This window comes from Triturus cristatus, chromosome 1_2, assembly GCF_964204655.1.
Source record: "Triturus cristatus chromosome 1_2, aTriCri1.1, whole genome shotgun sequence".
Taxonomy (NCBI): Eukaryota; Metazoa; Chordata; class Amphibia; order Caudata; family Salamandridae; genus Triturus; species Triturus cristatus.
The window spans coordinates 1002000875-1002015799 of record NC_140580.1 but is presented as its reverse complement, the minus strand read 5'-3'; positions in this window follow the sequence as shown (position 1 = coordinate 1002015799).

Here is a 14925-nt window from a genome sequence, read left to right as displayed (position 1 = left end):
GGGCCCGGGAAAATAGCTTGAATGGTCGAGGAGAGGAGACCCAGAATTCTCGCTAGAAGTCTCAAAGGGAAATATTTCAGGGAAAGGATCTTTTTAGTTCCTTTTTGAGTTTCTTTAATTTCTCCCTGGCTAACTTTAATTCTCCCGAAATCGTGTTTACCATGAATCCCAAGAATTGGGTTTCTTGTGAAGGGATAGTGCATGATTTTTTTGTATTTATAATGAAGCCTAGCTGCTCCAGAAGGTGAATAGTAAGGTTCGTGTGTTGATAGATTTTCGCTTTGGACTGGGCCATGATAAGGATGTCGTCCAAATAGATTATTAGTCTTACTCCCCTTTCCCTTAGCCATGCTACTACCGGACGTAAGACCTTGGTGAAACACCAAGGGGCTGATGACAGTCCGAAAGGAAGACTTGAGAATTCCCATAGTTTTTTCTCCCAGGTGAACTGGAGGAACTTCCTGTGAGGGGGCCAAATCGGAATTGTGAGGTAGGCGTCTTTTACGTTTAGGCGTGTTAGCCAATCCCCTTTTCTCAAAACGTCTCTGAGAAGATGAATTCCCTCCATCTTGAAGTGGTGATAGGAAACCCAACTGTCCAGATTTTTAAAATTTATTACGGGTCTCTGGGTTTTGTCTTTCTTTTCGACCAGGAAAATATTGCTTATGAAACCTATTTCTGAGCTCTCTCTCATAGCCCCTTTGGTTAGAAGATCTTTCACTTCCTGAGATACTAGTTTTTTCTGTTCTTGTGAAAAATGTATTTCGTGTGAAATTTTTGTTTGGAAGGGGGAGTCTATAAAGTCTATTTTGTAACCTTGAACTGTTTGTAGGACCCATGGATCTTGTGTTATTAATGTCCAGTTGCCAGAGAAAAGGGCTAGTCTCCCTCCCACTTTTACAGGGGTATCTGAAGGGCCTGTCGATAGACCTACCTGTTGGGAAAACTCTGCTCTTCCTCTCGCCTCGAAATGATCTTCCTCTGAAGCGTTGTCTTTGAGGATAGAAGGAATGATTCCCGAAGAAAGATGTTTGTTGGAACCTATTTCCTCGTCCCAGGAAGGGTCTTGAAGTGGATTGTCCACGGCCGAGGAATCGACCCCGCATTCTCCCGGCCCGACCAAAAATTTTATCTTGGAAGACTTTTTTGATTTCACGTTCTGACTTTTGTATGGAGCTAAATGCTCCAACGTATTTCACCATATCACGTATAAAATCCTCTCCGAATAGGAGTCCTTGAGAGCTGGGTCCTGCCTCTTGGTTAGCCAATTCAATAAGTTTGGGGTCTATTTTGAGGAGTATGCCTTTCTTCTTTCAGTAGATATGGCAGTGTTTGCATTGCCGAGAAGGCAGATGCACCTTTGTACCCATTCGCGAAGTTCCTTTGCATCAACAGGGATGCCACCAACGTATGCGTTTTCCGCCGTGTCGAAAATTTTGGTTAGAGGACCAATTAGATCAAGTAGGCGGTCTTGACATGATCTAAGGCTTTTATCTATGCCTTTTCTTCGGTCTTTTGCACCTTTGGCTATGAATGCGACGACTTTAGGGTCAAGTTCAGGTGTGGAGGCGATTTTGTCTGGGAGTGATGGCCGAGGGCATTCTGATCTTAATCTTGATCTCACTTCCTTCGGGATCTCTCTTCTTAGCCAGAAGCTAATATAGTCTGCTACGTGTTGTGACGGTAGCCATTCGGGAGATAGGGGGTGTTTTATTAGTAGTGGATCGAACATAATTTCTCCAAAAGGGTCAGTGATACCCATTTTTGATCCTGAGGCCTTGTTTGCCTCTTCTGTGTTGACAGTTGAATTATTTTCTTGGACCTCAATGTCCGAATCAAAGGACGACGAGTATGAGAGATCTATCTCCGCCTCGTATTGATCGTCGCTGTCAACCTGTATAGGGGTTTGTAGGCCTGTTTCTGAGATGCCCTGGGCATCGTTCTGGTCTCTGCCTTGTAAGCGAGATCGATCTGGATTTAGTGATACCTTTGTTCTTTTAGATTTTAAGTCTGGTTGTTGTGTTCCGAATCTTTTCTTTGGGACCTTCACTGTCCCTTCTTTGGGGTTTAGATTATGTGCCCCGCTAGTAGAGGGCCATCCCCTTGTAAATATATAAAAAAAATTATTTATGGTTTCATTACATTTTTTATTAATACGGTCACTGAACGAATCCATGGCTTTATCCATGGCTTTAGAAACCATTAGGTCCAATTTTGATTCTAATGATGAGTCCGAGGAAGACATAATAGAAGGGGTAAAGGATTAATAAGGACAAGTGTTTAATTGAAACTTGTCTTCCCCTTAAAATAAATTAATAATTTGTATAAAAATTATTAAGGCTTTTTAATGTGTGTCTTCCTATCTTAATTTTCTCTCTTTCCTCTTTTTTTTTTTTTTGATACAGTGTTGTGATTATTCCTCATACAATAGATTTGTGCATAGATATCCTTGATCGTTGTAGAAAGACGAGCAACTGTTTATTTGGCATCTATGACAACCACGCACGTTTGTTACGTGCGTGGTTGTTATCTAAGGTTCATTCCTTTAATTTGTGCTCACGACGCGCGAAGGAAGACGCGCGTCGCGGTTGGGAAAAGGAAGCCGATGGTGTTTGCACACCGAGTAGGTGAGAGCAAGGCAAAAGGTCCTGAGGGGCGGAAGGCAAGGTAGTAAGGTAGGTGATAAATCTCACAGGGGTGCGGGAGGGCTCAGGCGCGGCACGAAGGCAGGGGGCGGGCGTGGTGCGCGTTGCTAGGAAACGCCCGCAATCACATGAGAGGCGCGTCTGTCTCTAAGATAATATTTCAAAATGCGCATGGGGAGAAATCGTACGGAAGGTAACAGTCAAAGGCTAGAAATCAATCAAGCGGGTAAAGAAGTACTTGAGGGGTGATTTAAAGGAAAAGACAGTAGGGATGTACCATAGAAATCTCAAAGGGGACATACGTCCTGAATAAAAGGGTAAAAAAACGCACGGTAGGGTCAATAGGACCCAGTCATGCGAGGTAAAGATAAAGTAGTTAGTTATAGCGTGAAAATTATTAAATTTCTCAATACATACATAAAGAGAAGAACAACAAATAAATGAGGGTATTTATCTTATGAGCAGCAGCAACAAAGTAGGATGATAGCTGTGTGCTCATGGACTTTATACTGTTTTCCAGAATGTTCACAAGTTCTATGTTCTCTTCATTGTTAATGCTGAGCTGTGGCAATAAAGGAGAATTTGCATAATGTTGGCCTCCGTGTCATGCCATAAAATCAATAATCACCTAAAGGTGGAAAAGTCAAACAAATCAATGTCCTCTATGCTGTATTTCATTCAGGCTTTTTCTTGCCTTCATCAGGAAAAAAGAGATACTTTGAATGCTTTAACAATAACCACAAACGTGTTCTTTTTTTTCAAATGAATAAACTTCAACCTATGTGAAATTAATGGAAAACCCAATCAATTTTCAGGTAGCTTGGCACAAAGCAGTCAGGCTTAACTTAGAGGCAATGTGTAAAGTATTTATACAGCACAGTGTGGTATGCTGCAGTTGGTCCTTTCTAAGGGTCCTGCGAGGTTCTAGAAGGGCTAAGTATGGAAAGCTCCATGCAGATAACGATAAACCTTTCACCACCTGAGACTCTGGTTGGACCTACTATGTTCAAGGCAACTTCTATCCATGGTCTGCTATTGCCTCTCTGATCACCATTGGTTGCGTTCTGCATTTTAAAATCTTTTCACTTCTAATGCATTCCTCACATTCACGTATCACCCTCTCAATCATGTCTGACCACCAATAACTCATTCTCACTCTCTCTTTTATCGTGGATATTCCTGGATGACTCTGATAAGCATTCTCAATTAGCCTCATCCTTCCATTTTCTGGAGGAATGAACCCTTCCCCTCTAATGTTTAGACCATTTTCAAAGGAAAGTTAATCCTTCACTTGTGAAAAATCTTTTATTTCTTCACACAATCTACCCCCATCAGACCAGCCCGCACTCAACCTGAAATGTGCCTCCTGTAACTGCTCATCATTCATCTGTTCCCTTCTCCATTCGTCCTCCTCAACAATTCCTTCAGATATTGCACACACCATCACTGTTTCATCACCAAATTGATCCTCACTATTCATATGTTCCTCTCCAATTGGTCCAAAGTGCAATGGTTTTCATAACTCTGGGTACATAATCCACCACAAAATTAAGCTGATGAAGCGCTACCACCTACCTTCTAATCATGCTGGAAATGGCATCAATCCCTTTTTTGTAAAATACCTCTTTCAAAGGATTGTGGTCTGTTCTTACTTCAAAAGAACTGCCCCACAAGAACTTTTTGAGTTTTGTCACTGCCCAGTACACTGCCAGAGGCGTCTTGTCTATCACAGAATAATTCCTCTCAGATCCACATAGCGCCCTAGATAAAAAGTATTCACCTTGCCTGCAGATTCTTGTTTCAACACTGCTTCGCACTTCGCACTTGCATCTGCATCCTGCGTCCTGCATCCTGCTATAACCTCGCAGGACCCTTAGAAGGGACCAAGTGCAACATATCACACACAAACAGTAATAAAGTGAAAACACAACACATGAAAAGTCCCACACCAACTTATAAAAATGGAGTACATTTTACTAAATTATTTGACATCAAAACAACAAAATCCAATCAGTAGCACCGGATTAATGACATTTTAAAGTTTAAGGTAAAAACTAGCACCTAAAAGACTAAAACACTAACAGCGGACATCTAGTTGTGCGAGACCAGCTTAAAAATGAAAAATATGGCCGGCCTTGATGGAGCGCGAGTCAGATACAAAAAATGAATTGGGCCTGGTTGGCGCTTACCTTTGGACATCGAAGAAATTTCTGCAAAAACTTTTATGAGAAGGTAAAATTCTGTGGGGCAAGACTGCAGGCGGGGTCCGGGGAAAAGGCGTTGTTGTCACGGAGCCGCAGGAGGAAGTTGCTGTCAAGATTTGTACTTTCGGCTTTAGCCTCTTTTTTGGAAGTTGAGAATCTCCAGTGCGACAAAGCGGGAATCTTTAGCTGGTGAGAGTTCCTCAAGGACCGCTGAAAAGGATTTGCTGCTGCAGAGAAAAACATAGCATGAGTTGCCACAAAGCCAGGCTGACTGGCAAGTCACCTTTGGTTGATAGACAAGCAGGTTAGTCCTGGTCTCCTCTCGGTTCTCAGAGAAGTTTTTATCCAAAAAGTTTCTACGTCCCAAGTTTTGAATTTAGGCTATCTTGGGACATTTAACACCAAAACCAAGGGGCCAGGACTGGAGGGGCACCACTTGGGGGGGGGGGGGGGGAGTTAGGACTCATCAGGCTGAGTCCAGGTGCAGGCTCAAGATGGTTGGAGCCTTTTCTGTCCTTGAGGCTTTGGTCAGAAGGCCAATCAACTAGCCCCCTGGACACATTCTGGTAGTCCTGGGTTCAAGCAGTGGAACAGGGCTCAAGCAGCACGGTGAGCCTCTGAGGGTTCAAGACAAGCTCCAGGCAGCAAAGCAGTCCTTAGAGGTTACAACTATATTGACTCCTCTGGGATTCACTACTGTATGATAAGAGGCGGCGAATGAGCATTTAAAGCGAGCATGCGGTTATTATGCTACAAGAGCGCTTGCGCTTTTAGTCTGTTCCTTATGGTACACGGGGGTAATTGACTATGAACCCAGCCAGGGATCAGACACTCAGCTTCCTGTCCATGTAAGCACAGAAACAGTGCTTGCTGGGAGTTGCTAGAGGACAGACTGTCCTAACGGATTATGGGAGGCTAAGGAAATCACCTGGGGTGGGCCGCTCACGAGACCCTAGGTAGGCAGCGGAGACCGTGTGTGTCTCAGCGGTCTCAATACCTTTCGGCGATATTGTTGGTCTCGGGTTGAGTCCCTGAGGATGGCAGCCTCTTGGAATGCAATCCGAAGTAGTGCTGAGCCACACGGAAATCAGGCGTGGCAGCAGAAGACACAAGGAGTCAGACGTGGCATCCTTGCGATCGACCAGCAGGCACAACAATTCTTTGGCAGGTTGCACAGGGCTGGTACGAGGAATCTGTCCCACGTAGGAGGGTGGGATACATTGAGCCACACCAGGCAACCTTCGGTGTTGCAGTTTCAGAGAGCTGCGATACGCGATGGTCAGCAATCAAGCTGACAGGTACAGGGATTCCTGGATTTTGCACAGTGCCGGTGCAAGTGATTTGTACACCAAACACAGCTGTAGGTGCTCTGCACTGACTTTAGATCTCGTTGAAGAAAATCAAGCAGAGTTGAACTTGGGATCAGTAGAATCACGTAGCAAGCACTGAGTGCACAAAGTCTTTGATGGCCCTGAGACTTCTAGGAACAGGGGGAAAGCCAACAAGCCCTTGGAGAACATGAATAGGTAGCACAGCACAAAGGTAGTAGGCAGCAGGCCAGAACAGCAAGGCAGGTAACAAAGTGGCAGTCCCTCCTGCAGCTCAAAAGGCAATAGGCCAACACAGCAGAGCAGTTAGTAAAGTGGCATTCCCTCCTGGCAGCACAACAGTACCTTCTGGCAATGTGCAGTTGTAGTGCCAGCAAAAGTGTCTGATCAAATTGAGTCAGAGCACCAAGTGTAGGTGACTTATAAGGAAAGTCTTTGAAGTGCACAGGTCACCTTTCAGCCGAGTCCTGTCTGCCAGACTACCCCAGGAAGACCCATCAGAATGCAGATGTATCCAGATATAGCTGAGTGCCCTGTGTTTGTGGCTACCTAGAGGGAATGCACAAAGTGTAGCTGCCACTCAGACGTATATTGGAGACAGGCTGTAAGGCACACAAAGAGCTAAGTACAGAAAAATGCCCACTTTCTGAGAGTGACACTCCTGAACTAATGATGCCAAATACAACCTTACTAGTAAAGAGCATTTGTCATTACCAATCCAAAGATATTAAATATCAAGTAGCTACACCTCTGCAATCAGGAATTACAGCTTTAAAGCATTTTAAGGAATCCCCAATGATAACCTAAGAGAGGAGCAGGCCTCCCAGTAGTGAAAAACGAATTTGGGTGTTTGTCACTACCAGGACATGTAGCACATATTGGTACATGTCCTTCCTTTTACATACACAGCATCCTGTTTTAGGATCACTCAGGGCCTACCTTAGGGGTGACTGAGATTTAATAAAAGAGGAGTTTAAGGCTTGGCAAGTAGTTTAAAATGGCAAGTTGAAGTGTCAGTAAATTGCGCCCACAGGTCCTGCAATGACAGGCCTGAGACAGGTTTGAAAGGCTATTTCGGTTGATGGCTGAATCAGTACTGCAGGCTCACTAGTAGCTTTTGACATAGAGGCCCTGGGTGTATGGGATACCACTTTACAAGGGGCTTGATAGTAAATTAAAGATGCCAATCAGGTATACCAATTGCAAACATATTTAGGGAGAGCGCTTGCACTTCAGCTCTGGTTAGCAGTGGTAAAGCGCTCAGTGGCCTTTTAGGCCAACAAAAAGAGAACCAACTAAATAGGAGGTAAAAGGCAAAAAGTTTGGGGAAACACCTCCCTAAGGATGCAAGGTCTAACAAAGGGCTACTTAAGTGGGTGGAAAAATAAGTGCTGCAGGCCCATGGGTATGTGGTATACAACTTTACTAAGGACTTATAAGTAAATTAAATATGCTAAACAAGTGAAAGCCAATTTTACTATGTTTAAAGGAGAGAGCACACACACTTTAGCACTGGTTAGCAGTCATAAGGGGCACAGAGTTCAAAGGCCAACAACAACAAAATTGAGAAAAAATAGGTGAGTGAAGGCAAAACGTTTGAGGGTGACACTGCAGAGATGGTCAGTACGAGTGGCGCTAGAACAGAGGCAACTTAACTTGTTGACTGTTTTAGAAATCTAAAAAACTGTTTTAGAAAGCTAATTTGCACAGAAAGCCATTTCATTTAACCTGTGGTATATCGCTGTATGTTTTTAAACTCCTGCTGTGCTTTGCTCTGATTGGCCAGTTTTAGCCAATCTGAGACCTGCCTGGGAGGAGCCAGTTGTGCCCCCCAGGAATTAAATGCACGCCGTTGTGCTGTCAGTATGAGTGGCGCTAGAACAGAGGAAACCTTTTGACTGTTTTAGAAAGCTAAAAACCTGTTTTAGAAATCTAATTTGGATGGAAAGCCATTTCACTTAACCTGTGTTACGTCATTGTATGTTTTTTAAACTCCGGGTGTGCTGTGCTCTGATTGGCCAGGTTTAGCCAATCTGAGACCTGCCTGGGAGGAGCCAGTTGTGCCCCCCAAGCATTAAATGCATGCCGTTGCGCGGTCGCGCTGTCAGTATGAATGGCACTAGAACAGAGGGAACTTGTTCATTTAACCTGTGTAACGTCATTGTATGTTTTTTAAACTCCGCTGTGCTCTGATTGGCCAGTTTTATCCAATCTAGGACATTAATTACAAATTTAGGGGAGCTAGAGGAAAAAAAAGGGTCCAGTACCCACGCTCCCAAGGCTAACATGATAGGTTTCACACACTACTTCTTCTAGCGACCGCACTGGCCAGCTGCTCCTTTTCTTTAGGAACAGTTACCCTTGAGTGATTATCACCTGCCTGGGAGAGGCCAGTTGTGCCCCTAGGCATTAAATGCACGAGGTCGTGCACAGCACGGTTGCACGCAGCGGGCGCAATGCTGGGCACAGCTGGCATGCCAAAGGCAATCCCGTCTGCGCCCGTCCAGGCCTGGACGTCGCCAGGAGCCAGGCACTCTCTCCCCCTCTACCCTGCAGGTTTGTCTGCTCACGTGAAGCTTTGTTTGCTCTACGCTCTGAAGCTCTTTGCGGGAAACATAACTGGCCCCCTGCTGCATGTCCCTCATACTGTAATTGGTGCAAGTTCGAGGTCAGATCTTGCCTACGCTTTGTTGCTCCCACTCCCCATGCAAAGGATTATGAAATCTGCAGCCTAAATTGCCACTCTGTGGCCAAGCACTATGCAGAGGTATTTGATCTTCTACATGAAGGGTCCCCTGATGTTTTATTCCTTATGAGGAATGACTCTCCAAGGACTCTGTTGCCATACCTGCCTTGGCCATTTCCGCCAGCTACACCATGAGCAACTTGAATAGAGCGGCTGGGAGAGGGGGGGGGGGGGGGATTGCAATCATACACAAAGTTGCTTACACTTGTCGCCTTATCCCAAGCGATATTTCTGACTGTGAATGCGCACATTTCAAAATTGCGCTGACAGACAATTTCATATTTTCTGGGCTACTCATCTACTGCCTGCCTGGCCCATCAAAACCTTTTAGAGAAGCCCTAGCTAATGCTGTCACCATACTAGTGCTTCAGACAGCCAATTTTAACGTTATAGGTAACCTGATCTTCACTTGGAGTCACAAGAGTCTTCTGACATCATCAACTTCCTTGGGGACATGGCAGCCTGCCAACTGCTGCAACTGGTCCCGGGGCCGAAACACCCAGCTGGTCATCTCCTTGACCCTATCTTCTCGAATGTTCAGTCCCAAGAGGTGCAGGTCCCCCTTCTAATATCCTGGACTGAACACTCCCTCATCTCCCTGCAGATATCGCTAGTCAGCCCCAACCTCATCGCAACCCCGTGACTAAATGTCCATGGCATAAACTAGACACTACTGCCTTCAATATTGCCCTAAGCACCCAGCTCTCAGAACGGCCCGCTAATATAGAAGCAGCAAACAAATCCTTCCTGGGGTGGGTCACTCAAGCACTGGATAATTTTATCCCGGTCAAACTAACTCAACCCAAACGTGCGCAGGCCAATGCCTGGTTTGATGAGTTATTAATATTAGCTAGGAAGAACTGTAAGGTCCTAGAATGGGCATGGAGATGGTCCTACGACCTCACAGCTAAAGCACGGTATAGAACGGCGATTAAAGCGTACCATAAACTGGTCCGCAAGTCTAGGGCCGTACACTATGCCAACAATATCAATACCAGTAGCAACCCTACGAAAACTATTTTTACACTCTTTAAAGAGATGGTAAAATCCCCTTCTGTCCCTGACAGCACCATATCTTCCAACTTGCAGTGTGAACTACTGGCTAAATTCTTCATTAATGAGGTAGAATTTATCTACAGCAGTTTTCTCCCTGGGAATACTTCTCCAGTCCCTGGGAGGAGACCGCCCTTTGACCTTGAGACCCATTCCCTTTCCTCGTTTTCTCCTATCTCCCCTAAAGCCCTAGAAGCTCTGTTTGTCAAGATAAAGTCTGGGTCCCCAGATGACCCTCTGAAACCTGACCTTTTTTAAAATTCCAACAAAGTCTCCCATCCGAGTGCTTGGAGCTGATCAATCTGTCTTTATCTTCGGCATCTATTCTCAAATCATGGAAACACACCAAAGTTGTTCCTTTGTTGAAGAAACCAACACCGGAGGTGTCCAAACCTGAAAATTTCTGGCCAATCTGTCTGCTCCAGTTCCTTGCTAAAATCACAGAATCATATGTCAACACTATTTTAACACAATACCTGGAAGTTAATTCGTTACTGGATCCATCTCAAAATGGTTTCCAGCCTCGACATACTACAGAGTCCTTTTTGCTGGCGGTCACAGACCAGCTACGGGCTTCTCTGGATGAGGGCAGAACCTCAGCACTGATTCTGCTTGATCTGAGTGCGACCTTCGACATGGTTGTTGTCCACAAGATCACAAGATCTTGCTATACCGGCTGAGGGTGATCAGCATAGATGGCTAGGCCCTCTCCTGGTTATTGTCTTTTCTGGCCGACCGGACCTTTCAAGTCATCGCCCCCCTTTTTCCTTCCTCACCCACCCCCTGTGGTGTCCCTCAGGGTTCAGCATTGAGCCCTACATTATTTAATGTCTACATCTGACCTTTGGCTTTGTTGGCCAAAGCCTGTAACATTTCCTTGCTGCCATATGCGGATGACACTCAGCTGGTGCTTACATTTTTTAGCAATCCCAGTCAGAAGATCTAACTATTATCTCTGATTGGATGGCTAACAACTACCTCCAACTGAATTCCACCAAATCTGAAGTCGTTTTTTGTGGGCAGGGAATCTCATCTCTGGGGGCGGTCAGTGGTTGCCCCCCACTCTTGGTGCACCCCCCCCTGCCTAAATCTGTGGTCAAGAACCTAGTAGTATGGGTGGATAGTGCCCTCTTCTTTGAGGCACATGCTAAATCAGTGGCAGGCACCTGTTTCTAGTTACTACGAGGCCTAAAGCCTATCCTAGGACTTTGCGATCCTCACACGGCAGTTGATCATCCAATCTACCGTCGTGGCTAGATTGGACTATTGCAATGCGCTGCTCTTAGGCTCTAACAAATCAGTGATCAAAAGGCTTCAACTTGCCCAGAACGCAGCAGCTCGCGCTTTGTTCGCTCTCCCCAAGCACTGCCACGTGTCCGACCTCCTTCACCGGTTACACTGGCTGCCAATGGCACAGAGAATTTATTTTAAAGCTCTCTGTATTATCCATAAGATCTTTTTGGGCCTTTCCCTGGAACTTTGAGCACTATGTGCTCCCCCAATGTACCCACCTGCGCCCTGCGCTCAGCGGATCTGTATCTGGCCTGAGTGCCTCGCGTACGCAGGGCCAGAGCTGGTGGATGCTCGTTCAAGGCACTGGTGCCTGCCCTTTGGAACTCTCTACCTCTTCCTATCCATAGCATCTCTTATCACTGGATTTTTAAAAAGACTGTGAAGACTTGGCTATTCTCCAATCACTAAGCTGCCTCTGCCTCCCACTTTACTAGACAGTTAGCACTGGGACACCCAGTTGCTGGGGCAGCCATGCGTTTAATAAATATTTGAACATAACATAACATGGCCAAGCCCAGCATGACCCCCTTCAGCCTAAAGCCAGGGTAGACTAATCAATACCTTGATGGGCTTCCCTGCTCAGGTGATAGAGCATGAATAATGGCTCTCTGCTGCAGCAGCACTTGTAAGTTCTATGCCCTTCTTAAGTCAGTTGGATCCCTCTTCCTACACTCTCCTGAGCCACTGGACTGACCCATGGGGAACCTGTGGTATTCTTAGTATTAGTGTTTTCTTAGTAAGCCTAGAATATAGAACTTAGAATATGGTAAGGTTGCCTAGAGATGTTTAGAACACTGAATGATGTGCAGAGGATATTCAAATAGGAGAGAAGCTGTTACTCTTGATGCTGTTGGATGAGGTTTCTTCATTTGCTTGTACCTAATAAAACCTCAATGAACTACTTCTGATCTTCGTGTACTTGATGAAGAGGCTACACCTCCACATTTTGGCGACGATTACCTACGCAAATCAAGAAGAAATCTCAACAGAGCACATCTTGAAAGCTTTGACTCTTCTGAAATGTTCCTGTAACAAGAGAGCTTGATGCTACAAACAACGGTAGTATCTTCCATGTTACCTTTTAAGACCGTCAGCTGCTAGCGGCATAGGTAATTCAAGGCCTCTATTTAATGAGACTCTGCATACGCGTCTTGCCTGACCTTAAAGGCCTGTGCCTGACGCCTTTGGCCTAGTTACTACCACGCACAAGGAAAAGGCCTGAAACCATTATGATGTAATCACGTTCCAGGAAGAGTTCACTCACCATTATGATGTAATTATATTCCTGGAAGAGTTGTCTCACATGCATTGCCTGATCTGTGGGGCTTTTGCCTGACGCTTTGGGCCTACATAATTATTCTTGCTACTTTTTGTTAGAGATAAGTGTAACCTCATCGCGCAACAAAATTTACATTGACAAGGAAACTCCGCATTATAACAATAGTGACTGTGGATATATATATATATTTATTTATTCATGTATTTTGAGAAATTCATCAACACAATATAAAATTTATCGAAATTACAGAATTTTGTATTTAAGATATAGAAGACCACAAGATTATTTAAAAAATATATAATCTTTAAATCCTTCGCATCCAATATGCAAAACGTCACAACTCCTCCATTTTTCTTGACGTCACCAGAAGATCCTCCAATTCCATGGCAGAAGTGGAAGAAGGTTTTCAGTCACTATGCTAGAGTTTGTGGCACTTCCTTAAGTGCAGAAAGGAAAACTTCCTTACTCATGCATTGTCTAGGTTCGGAAGGACAGGAGGTTTTCGAACATCTTCCAGAACTGTCAGATCAAGAAAGTAATTCTTTAAATGAATATGAGATATGTATGAAGAAATTAGATCTTCACTATCTTCCTAAAATAAGCACTGTACTGGAGAGATACCATTTTGGTAGGCGCATGCAAAGACAAGAAGAGTCGGTACAACAATACATTACTGTTCTTCGGAAACTAGCATCTACATGCAATTTCGGTAACACACTGGATGAAGGTCTAAGGGATCAATTCATGTTAGGTTGTGTACAAGAAAAACCAAGAGATGCGTTGTGGCAAAAAGACAATCCTTCCTTGGATGAAGTCATTGTCATTGCAAAGAGCAATGAACACAGTAAAGCTTGTGTTGACGTTCATAAAAAAAATTACTCAGGTGAAAAATCAAACTGTACTGAGGTAAAGATCGTAAAACATGATGAGAAAGTAGTCAAATCCAAAACTTCTCAAACATCTGTACCCCAAAAATCGGTCAATGAGAAAAAATTTGAAGGAAAATGTTATAGATGCGGCGACAACGGACATTTGGCTAATTATAAGGATTGTCCGGGTTGGAAAACAATTTGTAAAGTTTGTGGGAAAAGAGGACATCTTTCTAAATGCTGTAAAACCAGCAAACTTAAAAAGAAAATAAGAGAAGTAGAGGTAGATCTATTTGAAGATGATCTAGATGAAATTGTTGTTTCACAAGTACATGAAAATCACCCTGAGGGGCCGTGTGAAGAAGTTTTAGTAAATGATGCCCCAGTAAAGATGCTATTTGATTCAGGAGCAAAAATTACACTGATTCCAAAGTCCTTTTATGAAAACAAACTTAAAGATAAAGTCACTCTGTATAAACCGGATGTGAGACCCAAAGGGTATGGAGGGACTACCATTGATCTTCTAGGATATTTCGTAGGGACCATAGACTTGAAAGGAAGAATTATTCCTGGGAAGATTTATGTTTCTATGAAAGGAGACTCTCTTATCAGCTGGATACATCAAAAGGAATTAAATGTTTTTCTTGATCCAAATGAAAATCCCTCTGTGTGTTTGAAAGAAATTCCTCAGGTATCCTTAGTTAAAAACAAATCAAGTGAATGGATCAAAAAATTCCCTATTCTTTTTGGAAATGATTTAGGTTGTTTAAAAAAATATGTTCATCAAATTGTTCTGAAAAAGGATGCTATTCCGAAAATAGCAAAAGTCAGAAATGTTCCTTTGCTCGTTAGAGAACAAATGAAAAATGAACTAGACAAACTGACTGTGAAGGGAATCATACAGGAGGTAGAAGCAACTGAATGGGTTTCTCCGGTGGTGATGGCCCGCAAGGCCAATGGAGAGGCCCGTCTCTGCATTGATCTAAGAGAACTAAACAAAGCTGTTGTTGTCGATCACTATCCCTTTCCCAATATTAGTGAAATGCTGTGTTCCCTCAATGAAGCTAAGCATTTTACTTTGCTGGACCTAGCGTCTGCATATCACCAAGTCAAACTCCATAAACTTTCTCAAGATCTTACAGCGTTTGTCACACCCTTTGGCACATTCAAGTTTGTTAGGATGCCCTTTGGATTGATATCTGCAGCTTCTGTGTTCTAAAGGGTGATGGAAAGTGTTTTGCATAATGTCAAAGGTGTAAAAATATATCAAGATGACATATTAATATATGGTAAAGATGTCTTGGAACATGATACTAGGGTAACAGATGTTTTACAGAAATTGCAATCAGCTGGTTTAACACTTCGTGGAGACAAATGTAACTTTAATGTAAAAGAAATAGAATATCTAGGACATTTGGTCTCACAAGATGGTATCAAACCAAAACCTTCTCTGGTGAACTCCATCTTAAATCTAAGATCCCGTTCTAACAAAGACGAGCTGGTAAAAT